The 12,044-nt window shown below is 36.9% G+C and overlaps 1 long non-coding RNA gene across 1 annotated transcript in view; it reads left to right on the top strand.

Annotated features, from left to right (window-relative positions):
• Positions 1-2,620, top strand: part of LOC140846174 (uncharacterized) — a 77,521-nt gene extending 74,901 nt beyond the window's left edge. The window contains exons 7-8 of the long non-coding RNA XR_012125086.1: positions 714-813; positions 1,556-2,620. This is a non-coding gene — a long non-coding RNA (uncharacterized lncRNA). The remainder of the gene's footprint in view (positions 1-713; positions 814-1,555) is intronic.
• Positions 2,621-12,044: the final 9,424 nt, after the last annotated feature.

Genomic DNA, 12,044 nt, shown 5'->3' with positions numbered 1-12,044 from the left:
CCCCTTGATCCCCTTCTCCCTCCCTCCCCCAACCTCTCCCCTTTGGTAACCACTAGTCCCTTCTTGGTGTCTATGAGTCTACTGCTATTTTGTTCCTCCTGTTTAAAGCAAATGTTTTTTATTTTAATAAAAACTTGGAGAATAACATGAAGGGGGAAATAATCTTAATATCACCACTGTGATAGTCAATTTTAGCATTTTAGAGAATTGTCTTCTCCAAAATGGGTCTTAAATCCATCTTTTTCTTTCCATTGCTATTCTAACTCCCCCCACTCCAAGCCATCATCATTTTTCCACTAGGACTAAAACAGTCGTATAGTTATTTGTCTCCCTGTATTTTCTTTTACCTCCTTTCAATCATTTTTCCACACTGTATTGATTTTTGGAAAAAAATATAGATTAGTTCATGACACTTCTTTACCTAACGCCTTTCAACCGTGTCTAAGAAAATATGAATTCCTTACTATTGCTTACAAAGTCTTTTATGATGTAGTTCCTGTTTACCTCTCCAACTTTATCTCTTCTCCGTATCACTCCTTCTTCATAATCCATTAAGTCCTTCCCAACTCCAGTTTTAGGAAGAAGTTTTAGTAGGAGACAAGGATATCTTCTTCATTCTACAGGTAGACATCTGTGAGCTTGATTGTTAAAAGGCAGCTAAAGTGATCCTTCATTCTTTGACAGTGCCTGCTTTTCTATCTGTCTTCTTACAGGATCCTACCTTCCCCTACCTGTCCCTGGAGATCAGGCTTGGAGAGCAAGCGCAGAGCTAGAGTTGGAAATTGGTGACATACATCGGGAGGTATTTCCAAGGCACTACTCCTTTACCAATGATAATCAATTTTATGGGTAGAGCATAACTTAACAAGTTTCCTATTAATGGTCTCCCCCCATTCTCATTATAAAAACATCACATTATAAATAACAAAATTTGTGGCTAAATGTTAGCCCACTTTCATTTCTAAGAATTATCCTAAAGAAGTAACAGTTTGGGACACAATGATGTTTGAACATGTTGAATATATTTCCAACTCCAGACCTAATGCTATGACAAACAAATATGTCAAAGCATAAAATTCTCCAAAAGAGCTTTAGTGTTTATTAATTAGGGTTTGATTTGGAATGTTGGGGTCAGTTGGTTCCAAATACTCCTTTCATTTATCTCAAGCTTGGGTATTCCTCGAAATGCAAGCCCCTCTCTTCTGCACCCTCTTACCCATTTCATTCAGAGCTTCATATGGTGCTTTTCAGAGAATATATATATTCAGCCAATCCTCAGTGAAGGATTCCACACTTATGAATTCACCTACTCACTGCAATATATTTGTAACCCCAGAGTGCTTTCATGGTCATTCATGGCATGTGCAGAGTGGTACAAAATTTCAATCACATGATGAGTATGTTCCCAGTTGGGGTTGAAAAAGGCAGCTATTCTGACTTCTTGTTTTAGTTCTTCTGCTGTACACAAGTGTCCTTTTTGTATTCTGTTTTCTATTTAGTGTTATTTTTTTTACATTTTTGTTTTTTTTGTTGGTGATTTCACTGTTTAAAATAGTCCCTCAGGTGTAGTGCTGCAGTGCTGTCTAGTGTTGAGTGCAAGAAGGCTGTGTGCACCTTACAGAGAAAATATGTTCGATAAGCTTCATTCAGGTATGAGTTATACTGCTGTTACAGTATATTGATATATTAAATAAATTATCTTTAAACAAGAATGCTCAAAACAAGGTTATGTATTGCTTGGTTGATAAAAATGTGACTATTTTCCCTGGAAGCAGTGTTTCAGCATTCACTAATTCAGTGCTCATGGCAACTTTATAGAACACGACTACCATACATAACAAGAATTGGCTCACACACTCTCTCTCTAGTATACCATTGCCATTTCAGACCACTTCTTTTCCAACATTGTGGAATTCATTCCATTTAAATATATTCCTCTTTCACTTTGCTGTCATTTTCTGATCTAGTTCATTATCTTCTCTCTCACCTCTATGGTCAACAAAGATTAATGTAGTTAAATTTTTTTATCTTTAATGCCTTTTGCCTCTTATTTAAGAAATTCTTCCATATCCTGAGGTCTTAAAGGTATTCTCCAGTACAGTCTTTTAAAAGATTTTCAGTTTTGAGTTTCACATTTAACTTTATAATCTACTTGAAATAGATATTTTACAGTGTAAAATAGAAGCACGATTTCATTTGTTCTCACAGATGTTTGAATGTCCCAGAACCATTTATTGAAAGGACAGTCTTTCCCCCACTGCTTTGCAGTGCCATCTTTGTCATTTATCAGCAGTGTTGTATAGGTCTATTTCAGTCTATTTTGTTCTATTTGTCTTTTGACCACTGTTGTGTCAATATCACACTATATTAAACATTGTTTTTTATTAGTCTTGTCACAGAATAATTCTTGCTTATTCTTGCTTCTTCAAGAGTAGCATGCCTATCCTTGATCATTTCTGTTTCCTTATCAATTTTAGCATCAGCTTCTCAAATCCTACAAATAAACTGCTAGTGATTTTTATTGGGATTGCACTGATTTTGTAATTTATTTTGGAAGAGTTGAAATATTTCCAGTGTTGAGATCTTCCAAATTGCATAGATATGGCATATCTCTCTATGTATTCAGGTCTGTAAATTCACTCAATAAAGTTTATAGTTTCCATATAGAGATTGGAATATTCTTAAGATTTGTTCTTAGATACTGCATATATGTTATGCTATCATAGTTGATATTTTAAAAATGTTTTCATTTTAATTATTTCTGATATATAAAAATACAATATGATTTTGAAAATTCATTTTGTATTCAGTCATCTTGCTAAAATGTCTTATTAACTTGATTAAAGATGGCGGCATGAGAGGTGAGACAAAGGACTCCTCCCCAAACCACATGTAATATGAAAATATACTTAATACAACTAATCCTGAAAGAGCAGCAGGAAAGAAGGCTGCACGAGACTGCATGCACCCAGGGAAATGAACAGACCTCATGGACCAGGGTGCCAGTGACGCTCCCCTGTGAACCCTGACATTGTTCCAGGGGCTGAGCAGCTCCAGGGAGTAGAGCTTCTGGGCACTAGAGGATACCACATACAAATATGAAACGTCAAAGGAATCTGGTTCAAACCAAAATCCCACAAACACCAGAAAGAGGACCAAGTGAAACTGAACTCATCAATCTTTGAAAGATATTTCAAAATAAAAATCATAAACATGCTCATGGAGCTACAAAAAAATATTCAAGAACTCAGGGAGAAATTCAGGAATGAGATACAAACATTCAAGAGTGTACAGTATCTTAAATACAGGATTTAAAAGCAGATTAGATAAGGCAGAGGAGACAGTAAATGAAATATAAATTAGAGAACAGTAATATGAAGAAGCTTAGGCAAATAAAGAAAAAAGGATCTCTAGAAATGAAAGAATATTGAGAGAACTGTGTGACCAATCAAAAGGGAACAATATTCGCACTGTAGAGGTACCAGATGAAGAAGAGAGAGTAAAAGGGATAGAAAGTCTTGGAGGAGGTAATTGCTGAAAATTTCCCCAATCTGAGAAAGGAGATAGTCTCTCAGGCCATGGAGGTGCAAAGATCTCCCAACATGAGGGACCCAAGGAAGACAACACCAAGGCATATAATAATTAAAATGGCAAAGATCAAGGATAAGGACAGAATATTAAAAGCAGCCAGAGAGAGAGAAAAAAGATCACATACAAAGGAAAACCCATCAGGCTATCATCAGACTTCTCAACAGAAATCTTACAGGCCAGAAGGGAGTGGCATGATATATTTAATGCAAGGAAGCAGAAGGGCCTCGAACCAAGAATACTCTACCTGACAAGGTTATCATTTAAATTTGAAAGAGGGATTAAATAGTTTCCAGATAAGCAAAAGCTGAGAGAATTTATCTCCCACAAAACATCTCTACAGTGTATTTTGGAGGGACTGTGATATATGGAAGTATTTCTAAGGCTAAATAGCTGTCAGCATGGGAAATAAAACCACAGTAAAGACAGTAGAATAATTAATTACTAAGCAGATGCAAAACTAAATCAATTACCCTCAAAGTCAGTCAAGGAAAAGACAAAGAGTACAGAATATGGTATCTAATATATAAAGAATGTAGGAGGAAGAAAAAGGAGGGAAAAAAAAGAGCCTTCAGATTGTGTTTGTAATAGCATACTAAGTGAGTTAAATTAGACATTTAGATAGTAAGGAAGTTACCCTTGAACCTTTGGTAACCACAAATCTAAAGCCTGCAACAGCAAAAACTACATACCTATCGATAATCACCCTAAATGTAAATGTTATGAATGTACTAATCAAAAGACATAGAATCACTGAATGGATAAAAAAACAAGACCCATGTATATGCTGCCTACAAGATACTCACTTCAAACCCAAAGACATATACAGACTGAAAGTGAAGAGATGGAAAAGGATATTTCATGCAACTAATAAGGAGAAAAAAGTAGGAGTTGCCATACTTGTATCAGACAAAATAGACTTCAAAACAAAGAAAGTAACAAGAGACAAAGAAGGACATTACATAATGATAAAGGGGTCAGACCAACAGGAGGATATAACCATTATAAATATCTATGCACCCAATATAGGAGCACCTAAGTATGTGAAACAAACACCAACAGAATTAAAGGGGGAAATAGAATGCAATGCATTCATTTTAGGAGACTTCAATATACTACTCACTCCAAAGGACAGATCAACCAGGTAGAAAATAAGTAAGGAGACAAAGGCCGTTAACAATACATTAGAATAGTTGGACCTAACAGACATCTACAGAACTCTACATCCAAAAGCATCAGGACACATTCTTCTCAAGTGCACATTTTCCAGAATAGATCATATACTAGGCCATAAAAAGAGCCTCAGTAAATTTAGAAGCATTGAAATTGTACCAACCAGCTTCTCAGACCACAAAGGTATGAAACTAGAAATAAATTATGCAAAGAAAAGGAAAAACCCTACAAACACATGGAGGCTTAATAATATGCTCCTAAATAATCAATGGATCAATGACCAAATAAAAACAGAGATCAAGCAATATATGGAGACTAATGACAACAATAACTCAACACAGCAAAATCTGTGGGATGCAGCGAAGGCCATGCCAAGAGGGAAATATATTGCAATATGGGCCTACCTCAGGAAAGAAGAAAAATCTCATATGAATAGTCTAAACCCACAATTAATGAAACTCAAAAAAGAAAAACAAATGAGGACCAAAGTCAGTAGAAGGAGGGACATAATAAAGATTAGAGCAGAAATAAATAAAATCAAGAAGAATAAAACAAGAGAAAGAATCAATGAAAGCAGGAGCTGGTTCTTTGAGGAAATAAACAAAACAGACAACCCCCTAGCCAGACTTTTCAAGAAAAAAAGAGAGTTTACACACATAAACAGAATCAGAAATGAGAAAGGAAAACTCACTACAGACACCACAGAAATACAAAAAGTTATGAGAGAATGCTATGAAAAATTATATGCTAACTAACTGGATAACCTAGAAGAAATGGACAACTTTCTAGAAAAATACAGTCTTCCAAGGCTGACCCAGGAATAAACAAAATCTGAACAGACCAATTACTAGCAATGAAATGGAAATGGTTATCAAAAAACTACTTAAGAAAAAAACTCCTGGTCCAGATGGCTTCCCTGTTGAATTTTATCAAACATTTAGCGAAGACCTAATACCAATCCTCCTTAAAGTTTTCCAAAAAGTAGAAGAGGAGGAAATACTTCCAAACTCATTCTATGAAGCCAGCATCACTCTAATACCAAAACCAGGCAAAGACACCACAAAAAAAGAGAATAACAGACCAATATCCCTGATGAACATAGATGCAAAAATACTCAACAAAATATTAGCAAACTGGCTTCAAAAATATATCTAAAAGATCATCCATCATGATCAAGTAGGATTCATCCCAGGGATGCAAGGATGGTACAGTATTCGAAAATCCACCAACATCATCCACCACATCAACAAGAAGGACAAAAACCACATGATCATCTCCATAGATGCTGAAAAAGCATTCAACAAAATTCAACATCCATTCATGATAAAAACTCTCAACAAAATGGGTATAGAGTGCAAGTACCTCAACATAATAAAGGCCATATATGACAGACCCACAGCCAACATACTGAACAGCGAGAAGCTGAAAGCTTTTCCTTTAAGATTGGGAACAAGACAAGGATGCCCACTCTCCCCAATTTTATTCAAAATAGTTCTGGAGGTCCTAACCATGGCAATCAGACAGCAGAAAGAAATAAAAGGAATCCAGGTTGGTGAGGAAGAAGTTAAAGTGTCACTATTTGCAGATGATGTGATATTGTACATAAAAAACCCTAAAGAATCCACTCCAAAACTACTAGATCTAATATCAGTGTTCAGCAAAGTTGCAGGATGCAAAATTAATACATAGAAATCTGTTGCATTCCTATACACTAATGATGAACTAACAGAAAGAGAAATCAGGAAAACAATTCCATTCACAATTGCATCAAAAAGAATAAAATACCTAGGAATAAAGCTAACGAAGCAAGTGAAAGACCTATTCCCTGAAAACTACAAGGTACTCATGAGAGAAATTAAAGAAGATACCAATAAATGGAAATATGTCCCATGCTCATGGATAGGAAGAATTAATACTGTCAAAATGGCTATGCTGCCTAAAGCAGTCTACAGATTCAGTGCAATCCCTATCAAAATACCAAGAGCATTCTTAAACAAACTAGAGCAAATAGTTCTACAATTCATATGGAATCATGAAATCCCCAAATAGCCAAAGTAATCCTGAGAGGAAGAATAAAGCTGAGGGAATTACACTCCCCAACTTGAAGCTCTCCTACAAAGCCACAGTAATCAAGACTATTTAGTACTGGCACAAGAACAGACCCATAGACCAATGGTACAGAATAGAGAGCCCCAATATAAACACAAGGATATATGATCAATTAACAATAAAGTAGCCATGGACATACAATGGGGAAATGACAGCCTCTTCAACAACTGGTATTGGCAAAACTGGACAGCTCCATGCAATAGAATGAAACTGGATTGTCTAACTCCATACACAAAAGTAAACTGGATCACAAAATGGATCAAAGAACTGAATGTAAGTCATGAAACTGTAAAACTCTTAGAAGAAAACATAGGCAAAAATTTCCTGAATATAAAGATGAGCAACTTCTTCCTGAACGCATCTCCTCAGGCAAAGGTAACAACAGCAAAAATAAACACATGGGACTACATTAAACTAAAAAGCTTCTGTACAGCAAAGGACACCATCAGCAGAACAAAAAGGCATCCTACAGTATGGAAGAATATATTTGTAAATGATTTATCCGACAAGGGGTTAACATCCAAAATATATGAAGAACTCACACGCCTCAACACCCAAAAAGCAAATAACCCAATTAAAAAATGGGTAGGGGCTATAAACAGACAGTTCTCCATAGGAGAAATTCAAATGGCCAACAGACACATGAAAAGGTGCTCCACATGGCTAATCATCAGGGAAATGCAAATTAAAATCACAATGAGATATCACCTCACACCAGTTAGGATGGCCCATATCGAAAAGACTAGGAACAACAAATGCTGGCAAGGATGCAGAGAAAGGGGAACCCTCCTACACTGCTGGTGGGATTGTATACTAGTTCAATCATTGTGGAAAGCAATATGGAGGTTCCTCAAAAAACTAAAAATAGAAGTAACATTTGACCCAGGAATTCCACTCCTAGGAATTTACCCAAAGAAAACAACTTCTCAGATTCAAAAAGACATATGTACCCCTATGTTTATTGCAGCACTATTTACAAATAACCAAGATATGGAAGCAACCTAAGTGTCCATCAGTAGATGAATGGATAAAGAAGATGTGGTACAGATACACAATGGAATACTATTCAGCCGTAAGAAAGAAACAAATCTTACTATTTGCAGCAACATGGATGGAGCTAGAGGGCATTATGCTCAGTGAAATAAGCCAGGGAGAGAAAGACAAGTAGGGAATGATTTCCCTCATTTGTGGAGTATAACAACGAAGCAACACTGAAGAAACAAAACAGCAGCAGACTCACAGACTCCAAGAAGGGACTGGCGTTACCAAAGGGGAGGAGTGGGGGAGGGCGGGTGCAGAGCGAGGGAGAAGGGGATTGAGGAGTATTATGTTTAGGACACTTGTTGTGGGTGGTTACCAGGAAGACAGTGTAACACAGAGAAGACAACAGTGACTCTGTGGCATCTTACTACACTGATGGACAGTGACTGCAATGGGTGTGTGTGGGGACTTGGTAATATGGGTGAATGTAGTGACCATATTGTTTTTCATGTAAAACATTCATAAACGTGTATATCAATAATACCTTAATAAAAAAAAGAATGGCTGATTTGAAAGCAGAAAGAGCATTTAATTCATTAATTTGAAAGGAAATTAAGAGAGAGCACAGGAATTTAGAACTTGAGGTTTGAAGATCTAAGTGATTCTCATCTCCATCTGATAAAATTGAAACTAAGGCCTTTAAGTGATAAAGTTCGACTTAGACTATATCATAGACTCTAAAGCAAAAATCAAATTAGTGATCCTCATTGTTAAAAACCTATGAATAGATTTAAGTGATATATATTAAATCCTTTTTAGTTTGACAAAACGATAAAGAAAAAGACACTAAGGTTGTGTTCATTCCAACAGAAGGTTGATAGACTCAAGTATCTGAATGAACTCTACCGAGGGAGAATCGTGCTGAAAAGGATTCTGGGTACGGCTATTAGTACAGGGAGCTGGTTAAAATAAAATAAATAAAAAATCAAGTATGTTTTTGAAAAAGAGTTGTACATCAAAAGTACCACTAGCTTGGGTTAAAACAGTCTGCACCTGTAGGCCCCCATGTTCTATGGGAAGGAAACAGGCAGAGAAAGCTGCTAAGACCCCAATGAGGGCGTATTTCCTGTGCCCTCTTCACAGTGACCAAGAATAATTGAAAATCCTTCCCAAGGCCATGGTGAACAGTGGATGAGGGAGTTATTCCTAAGGAGTGAAACCAAGATCTGTTCAAAAAATATTCCTCCTCCCCAGAGTAGGAACCCCTTCTATTTGTCTACCCAGTGGGGTTTTAGAACTGTGTCTTCCACCTTTCTCCTTTCCAAATGGGAGTATTTATTGTAATTATCCTGATCCTATTCCACTATTGTATATATACTGGGGTTCGGGTGGGACTTAGTAGTTCATAGGTATCCAGGTTAAAATGAACCTCACGTAGGCCTGACATAGAGATGAATACGTATCATTCGGAGAACTTGGACTTTGAGCTCAAAGCAGTGACTGTATGAGGCTTTAGGATTTTCTCCCCTTGGGGAGGAGATAAGTGTATTTGTACATGACGGGGTGGGAAGTGACTATTTAATAATAAGAAGGATAGGCTCTGATAGACTTTTTATTATTCATGAAGTTTGGTACCCTTCCTTACAAGAGAACTTGTACTTGAAATGTGAGAAGTGACATATATCACTTCCTGGCAGAAGTTTTAAGAGTCAGCTTGTGCTTGGCCATACTCTCCTCCCTTCTCCCATGACAAGCATTAATGTTTCAGATAATGGCTTATCTATCAGTCTGGGTCTCACAGAAAAGAAGGTGTGGGTCAGTACTGCAGCTGACCCACAGTGAACATAGAGCGAAAGCAAAAAACAAATGTTTGTGGTTGTAAGTCATTGGGAATTTGGAGTCACTTATCACTTCCACATAACCTGCCCTTCCGTGACTAATACAACTGTGCCTGCAGTGTTTAAAGACATAAAACATAAGCCTAAAAATATCTGCAAGGGATAAGAAATTATAGAAAAGAGCAGAAAATACTTGAAAAAGAACCAAGTAAACTGTAATTTTGAGTAAATCACCTAATAAAGACTTAGTTGAAGGGTTTGAAAGAAAGTGAACAAAGCAAAAGAGATAATTAGTAAACTTGAGAAAGAGAAGAAGATATTATTCAGAATGTTTTGAAGAGAGACAAAAAGATGTAAAATCTGGAAGAGAAATTAAGATGTGTGGTGGATAGAGTGAGACGACTTCCCATTCGTCTAGTCGGGATCACGTAAGGAAAGGAGAGAAAGAATAGGGCAGAGGTAATATTTGAAGTTGTAATGACAGAAAATATTTTAGAATGAATTAAAGAAGATCAACAATGTCAAGTTGGATAAATAAAAAGAAATCCACCCAAGACATGTCACAGAAACTACAACAAACAATAGGCAAAGAAAAAAAATCTCAAAAGCACCAGAGGAAAAGAGCGGATTACTTTCAGAGGAGCAAGAGTTGGATTAATAGTTGACTTCCTAACAGCGGCACTGGAAATCAGTGGAATGGTATCTTTAAAGGGCTGACATAAAATATTTGCCAATCTAGAACTTACACTAAACAAAAATATCTTTCAAAATGAGGGCAAAAGACATTTTTTTCAAACACAAGCTGGAGAGGGTTCATCTCCAGCTCATGCTCACTGTAGGAAATTCTGAAAGATGTACTTCAGTCAGAAGGCAAGTGACCCAAGAGGGAAGATCTGAGATGCAAGAAGGGAAGAACAGCAAAGAAGGTGGCAAACGTATGGGTAAATCTAAATGAACAGTGGTTGTAGAAAACAGTAATAATAATGTCCCAGTAGGGTTTAAAAAATTAAAATATACAACAACCACTGTGATGTCCAGAAGGGGGATAATGCATTTTAAATAATCCACGTACCACCTAAGGATAGAATAAAGATACTCATTAACTTTAGTTTTGATAAAATAAACATGCGTGTGGTAATTTCTGGGATAACTACTAAAAGAATAAAACAGTGCATTATTTCCAAACTAGTAGTGAAGAAAAAGAGAAGATAAAAATACTCATTCTTTGAAAGTTGAGGGTTATTGGAGCCGCAAGGATGACTGAGGGAATCCTGCATTTGGCAACCAGTGGATGACCGTGTTTATTGAAACAGGGAACAAGAGGAAAATAAAGTGTGGAAGGAAGATGGTGAGTTCAGCAGGGACACATTTAATTTGGGGTGCTTGAGGGGATGACTGGGAGACAGCCATTAAGTTTCCTCAAGGAGGCAGGGCCAAGGTTATGGATTTGTTTTTGTTTTCGGTAGCTTCTTAAGTTAAAGTGATTCTTAGTTCTTTCTGAACTTACGATTTTGCCTAACTATTCTGAGCTTGTTTGGCTTTATTGTTTTGACATATATGCTTAACAGGTTTCCCAAATTTCAGTTGGAGAAAATTGTGAAATTGGTTTCTCTGGAAGCTTTTAAAAATAAGGTGCTTTTCTATTTTCAGAAGTTTGGGTCTGCACCCTATCCCGTGGGCTAGACTTCTCAGTATAAGAAAAGGTTTTGGTTTTTCTTTTTTTCTTTTGAGTATTTAGGAATTTATTCTCTGCTCTTCTCTGCCACCTGGTGGCATGTGAATGGAACATTGTATTTGCAAGGAAAATAAGGAATTTAAGCTATTTTGAAATAAGTAACTTATTGAAGAGAAGCAATATATGGTTGTGTGTGTTTGTGATTGCAAAATTTGAAACCACCTAATCACAGCATTAGTTTTGGGGCACAGAAATTTGTCTGCGATGTGCTCCAGACTGTGTACCCATTCTCCTCTTACCCGCCTTGCTTTGCTTTCCCATCTGGGGTTTCGACCTTACATGGAGTGTCAAGTAACTGAGTAACCAAAGTCAAACATTTCATCCAGGACTCAATTAAATCAGTGTTGCCTTTATGACCTGTATGAATGTGTGGTCTCTCTTAGCTTCCACCTGGGCATCTTCTCTTGTATGTCGAGCTGTCTGGTAGTCAGAATAACAGCTCCCCAAAGATGTCCGTGTCCTAAATCCAGACCTATGAATGCGTGACCTTACATGGTGAGAAGCACATCATAGATATGAGTAAGGTTAAGGACCTTGAGATAGGGAAATTATTATGGATTAGCTGCAGGAGTACAGTTAAATCTATGAGGGAGATGAGTAGGGAGGGGCGTGGGGGGAAG

The sequence above is a fragment of the Manis javanica genome, chromosome 14 (assembly GCF_040802235.1).
Source record: "Manis javanica isolate MJ-LG chromosome 14, MJ_LKY, whole genome shotgun sequence".
NCBI lineage: Eukaryota > Metazoa > Chordata > Mammalia > Pholidota > Manidae > Manis > Manis javanica.
This window is presented reverse-complemented; position numbering and strand designations above follow the sequence as displayed.